Raw genomic sequence first — 6000 nt, forward strand, 5'->3', positions numbered from 1 at the left:
CTGGCGAATGTCTGTGTGTCTTGGGGAATTTGGTGAAGCCACGTGCACACTGGTATCATGTGTTGGAACAGTGGTTAAGAGTGCTGGGTATGCAGTCTGACCACTGGGCTTCAGGTTCTTCCTGGGCCATAGATGAGCCCTGTGACCTCAGGCAAATAATCCAATGCTCATTTTCCTAATCTGTAAAATAAGGCAAATAGCATATAACTCACAGGGTTAAAAGTGCTTTACACAGAGCAAGCATTAAGTGTTACCTTGACTTTGAAAGAGTGGAGCATGACTTTTTACAAACAGCGTGGGTGCTTTGGATAACGTCTCACTCCCTGTGCTGTCAGAAGCCTGTGGTCTATAAGGGTCTACTGTCCCTTGGTCACCTGTGCTTCCTGGACAAGGGTGAGGAGGGTGAAATGAGTGACTCCCAACACTCTGGGGGTGGGAGAGCTGGAGGGGGATGCAGGATAGGTTCCAGCCTGACTCTTACAGAACGGCTGCTCTGACAACAGAAGAAAATTATTATCCTCATCAACTGATTTTTTTTTTTTTTTTTGAGACAGAGTCTCAAGCTGTCGCCCTTGGTAGAGCACCATGGCGTCATAGCTCACAGCAACCTCAAACTCTTGGGCTTAAGCGATGCTCTTGCCTCAGCCTCCCAAGTAGCTGGGACTACAGGCGCCCACCACGATGCCTGGCTATTTTGTTGTTATAGTTGTCGTTGTTTGGCAGGGCTTGACTGGATTTGAACCTGCCAGCTATGGTGTATGTGACTGGCACCCTAGCGGCTGAGCTACAGGTGCTGATCCATGTGAATTTTTCTTATTGGGACTTACAAATGATCTTTTTTTCTGGGTTTTCAAATATAATTTCTTCCAATGTTAAAATGTCATTAGGTTGCTAAAGCTCCCTTTCTTTTTTACGGATCACAAAGTGAAAAAGGTTCTAGTTTTCATGAACAAACTCCACTAATCTGGGCCTTTTAAATGATTTTACTTTCTTACCTGTGATTCATAACACAGACATTTGACAATTTGTTCAAAATACACAATCTCAGCACACCTCCCTCAAAGTATAACATACAAAACCAAAAACCAAGCAGTCATTTCTTAATAATGAATGCATTTAAATAGATGCTGCCCTTGAGCTTAAAGAATCCTCAGTTCTGTTACCCAGCGTTGCAGAATTTATGTCATCTGTCACCCATGGCTGATTTTAGGTGATCTTATGTAAGTGAAGGCTCTATCTGGGATCTCTCTTCAGGGTCACTGTTGTTTCCTGGTGCCTGTGGGAGGGTCAGGAAAGCAAAGGGAACCGTTCATTTCCCCATGAAAGAAATTAACTTTTTGCTCATAGGAAATGTTTCCTCCAGTCCTTGGAAATTTGATGTAATTTCAGATCATAGATTAGCTGCTGAGAGCAGCATGGCAAGTTGTTAGTGCCAAATTCCAGACTAGTTTCAACCTGGGGTAGGGTGGTGGCTTTCGTGTGTCAAATTCTTTCTCCGTGGCAGTGTTGTCTATGGGATCTTCGGCTCCCTGTCATTCTGAGGTGGAAATAACGGATGTAGAGAGTAAGGTGGGAGACAGAGAGCAAACATTTATTCAGAATCAGGTGACTCTGGCTAATAAAGATGCATTTTCTTTCTGGGTTGAAATAATAGCAAGTCAGTTTTTTAATACTGGTCATCTTCTGTTGCTTGGGAGTTCAAATTGGCAGTCAGATTGTTTTTGATTATTTTAAATGGGAAACAAATAATACATTTGCCAGGCTAACTCCTTCAAAGCAAGGTCTGTGGGTAAGAAATTGGCACCTACAGCTCTGGCCACTCGAGGCCTGGGGTGGCTTCTGTGTGGCTGACCCTTCTGCAGCTGAATTCTGAGCAGCCTGCTTGGCTTGTGTTGTTGGACAGAGGGGACTCAGGCACACAAGGGTGATGGGTGTCTGTAGGATGTGCAGAGGAGAAGAACACGGTGTATTATTATTATTATTATTGAGACAGGGCCTCACTTTGTTGCCCTTGGTAGAGTGCTATGGCATCCTAACTCACAGCAAATTGAAATTCTTGGGCTTGAGAGATTCTCTTGCCTCAGCCTCCTGAGTAGCTGGGACTAACAGGTGCCTGTCACAATGCCTGGCTATGTTTTAGAAACGGGTCTCACGCTTGTTCAGGTTGGTCTCAAACTCCTGAGCTCAAGCCATTCACTGGCCTTGGCCTCCCAGAGTGCTAGAATTACAGGTGTGAGCCACCATGCCTGGCACTTAGGGTGTTTGTAGTTGATTCAACTGCAAGATGTAGGTAGGCTGACAGCCTGGTACATAGCAACTTTGGATAAACAATTACGGTGGATGGTTCTAGAGGAACGGATCTTGCAGGAGTGTGTTGAACCCCTGAGACTCATGTCAGAGTGAGCTTCCCCAATCCGTGCCAGCGGCCGGCATAACGACTGGGGCTTCACCGTGTCTCCTGCTCCGTAGCTGTCCCAGGGAAGTGATCCTTACTCAGCCCATGTTGCTCCTTTTAGTTCTTACTTTGCTTGGTGGCCTTCCCCCACCACCCACCAAAGTAACATCTTTTAAAAACGGCTAAAACACAGCAATAAACAAAAAGAGAAAAAAAAAATGGCAAAAACAGAGTGATTAAAGAATGTTTAATTAATAGAAGTGCTTATATTTTAGTTTTTAGCAGTCCCTCTGTCAAAATCATCAATCACCCAAACACCCTGTGGCTTTTGGGCCAGTTGTTGGCTCTCTCTGGATTTCAGTCTCATCAGCAATAACACGGAGCGATCCAGCAGTGTGGTCTGGAAGGCCCTTTCCGTCTGCATTTGTGTCCCACAGTCCCAAGGGCAGTCTCTGGGCAGGGTGATTGATGGTCAGACTGTGGCTGGTGGGTTTCCCGAGGTTGAGGGGCCCTTCCTTAATTAGGGAGGCTGATGGAGTTGGAATCTCCTCTATCCTGCTTCTGGTCTGATCTGTGTGGGGGCCAAGTCCTCTGGTAGCCTTAGGACACAAAGAGTGAGAGTCCTGGTCACATTCGTGAACACAGGGGGCTAGAGCTGCCATCATCCCAATGCTGAACCTGCTTGCTCTGGGGCCCCCATGTAAAACTTACATGATAGAGACCCAGACCGGAAAATGGAAAAGTCTGGCCGCTGAGCAGAGTCTGCAGAACAAGGAAAAAACAGCTTTGCTTTGCTTGGCCCATTGCTTCAATATCTTGTAGTTGGTTTTTTATTTCTTGGAAACAACCAACTTATCAGTGTTATTTGCCTTCTGTGTCTTCTCTTTAGCTTTTCCAGAGCTTTCTTCTCTCTCTGGTTCTTCCATGGTTTTTTTTAACCCTTATTGTGAGTTCTGTCCTTTAATGCTCCAAGAGTGGTCTGAGTTAATAACAGTAAATATTTACATAGCACTATGTGCCAATGTCTATAGAAGGTGCTTCACATACATCCATTTATCTGACCCTCATACCAAGTAAACGAGGTGGTATTATCCCTGGTACAGATCTGTCTCCCCAGGCACAGAGAGGTTGAGTGACATGCCCAAGGTTGCACAGAGGCAGAGCTGTTGTAATATGAGCCCCCGTAGTAAGGCTCTCAGCACAAGTTCATACTCTCTATGCCATGCTGACTTCTCATCTTGATTTAAAGGTGAAGACACAGAAAAACATAGAGGGGAAGCCAACACTGAGATTTGAGGCTTTCTTTTCCTGTCACTGTCAGAAATACACAGTTATGATTTGCAACACAGGTATCCTAGATTGTAGACGCCTGGTAAAGATGTACGTTTCTTCCAATGCCGTATTTCTTTTCTTTTTCTTTTTTTTTTTTGTGGTTTTTGGCTGGAGCTAGGTTTGAATCCTCCACCTCTGGCATATGGGACCGGCGCCCTACTCCTTGAGCTACAGGCACCACCCTCAATTCCGTATTTCTTTAGAATGGACAAGGTGGTGCCTGGTTGTTAGTTGGACAGTGGTGAGTTTAGAAGCATTGTGCTATCTTTGGAGGGACTCCCTTCCCTTTTTCTTTTTCTCTTGAGACAGAGCCTCACTCTATCGCCCTGGGTAGAGGGTCCTGGTGTCATAGTAACCTCAAACTCCTGGGCTCAAGTGATCCTCTTGCCTGAGCCACTCAAGTAGCTGGGGCTGCAGGTGCCTGCCACAACGCCTGGTGAATTTTTCTATTTTTTTAGTAGGATGAGGGCTCACTCTTGCTCAGGCTGGTCTTGAACTCCTGAGTTCAAATGATCCACCCACCTTGGCCAGAGCACTAGGATTACAGGCGTGAGCCACTGTGCCAGGCTCCCCTTTTCGTATAATTTCAAGTACGGATCGTTATGCTCTTTTCTAGCTCAAAAGATTCGGGAAAGGCATTTCACAAAATATGAAAAGCTGGGGAAATTACTAATTGTGGTTATACTGAACACCAGAGAGAATACGAATACTTCTTTGTGGTGTAAAATCTTTTTGTGCTTAGTCGTGCCAAAGAATTTTTTTCAGGAAAGCTTGCACAAGATTTTGGCAGTTGTGAGTCAGGCTTTATCTTTTTCAGTAAGTGCTCATTGCTGCTTACATCATGGTTGCTATTATTATTTTGATAAGTGAGCATTACCAGTGAGGCTCTGTGTCAGGAGTTCTCCCGCTCCCATGTGCACGGCAATCACGTATTACAGGGCTGTTGAAAACTGCAGAATCCTTAACTCCTTCCCGGAGAAACTGATTCTTTCTGCTGGTCCTACCAAAGGCCCAGGGAGTGGCAGTCTTTGGCCTTTGCATTAATGGGAATTTCTTGACCAGTACAAAATTCAAAAGTTATAAACTGGAACACAGTGACAAATAATTGTGCTTCTGGCCTGTCTTCCTCAGTCATTTTTAGCTTCCTTCTGGGATGTTAATTTCTTTTTTCTTGCATAGATTAAATGCATAGACTGGAGATGTACACATAAAGATACAAAAGTATCTATGTTCCAGTTTTTTTTTTATACATGGGGTAGCCTATTACATTGCTTTGCATTTTGCTTTTTTAACTTACTGTATCTGGGTAGTTCATTATTTAATTAGCTCCTGAATTAAGGGCATTGTACTCAGCAATACAGTTAATATTTCTTTTCTTTTTTTTTTTGAGACAGTCTCACTCTGTCTCCCTGGGTTGAGTGCTGTGGTATCGTAACTACCAGCAACCTCAAACTCTAGGACTCAAACGATCCTCCTGCCTCAGCTTCCTGAGTAGCTGGAACTGTAGGCCCTCAGCACGACACCCAGCTAGGTTTTCTATTTTTAGTAGAGATGGGGTCTGGTTCTTGCTCAGGCTGCCCTTGCACTCCTGAGCTCAGGCAATCCATCCGCCTCAGCCTCCCAGAATGTTAGGATTACAGACATGAGTCACTGTGCCAGCCTACAATTAAAATTTCTTATCCATGTTATTTCATACACATTCTAATACACCTATAATATATATACTTATAAGATGAATTTCTAGAAATAGCAATGCTGAGTCCAGGATACTGCTTTTTATTTTGATAGATATTGAGTCTCTTAAAGCTTGTACCAATTTGTACTCCTACCAGCAATGTCCAAGAGTGTCTGTTTTTTTTTTTGTTTGTTTGTTTTTGTAGGGACAGAGTCTCACTTTATGGCCCTCGGTAGAGTGCTGTGGCCTCACACGGCTCACAGCAACCTCCAACTTTGCTTAAGCGATTCTCTTGCCTCAGCCTCCCGAGTAGCTGGGACTACAGGCGCCCGCCACAACGCCCGGCTATTTTTTGGTTGCAGTTTGGCCGGGGCCAGGTTTGAACCCACCACCCTCGGTATATGGGGCCGGCGCCTTACCGACTGAGCCATAGGCACCGCCCGAGTGTCTGTTTTTAATTAGTCCCTGAGTCTGGTATCAAACGTTCTGCTTTTTCAATTTTGCTTCTCTGAGTTTTATTTTATATTTATCTTACCGTGAATGAGGTTGAACATCTTTATGATAACTAAGAGCCCGTTGTAGTTTCTTTATGTTAACT

The sequence above is a fragment of the Nycticebus coucang genome, chromosome 19 (genome assembly GCF_027406575.1).
Source record: "Nycticebus coucang isolate mNycCou1 chromosome 19, mNycCou1.pri, whole genome shotgun sequence".
NCBI classification, from domain to species: Eukaryota; Metazoa; Chordata; class Mammalia; order Primates; family Lorisidae; genus Nycticebus; species Nycticebus coucang.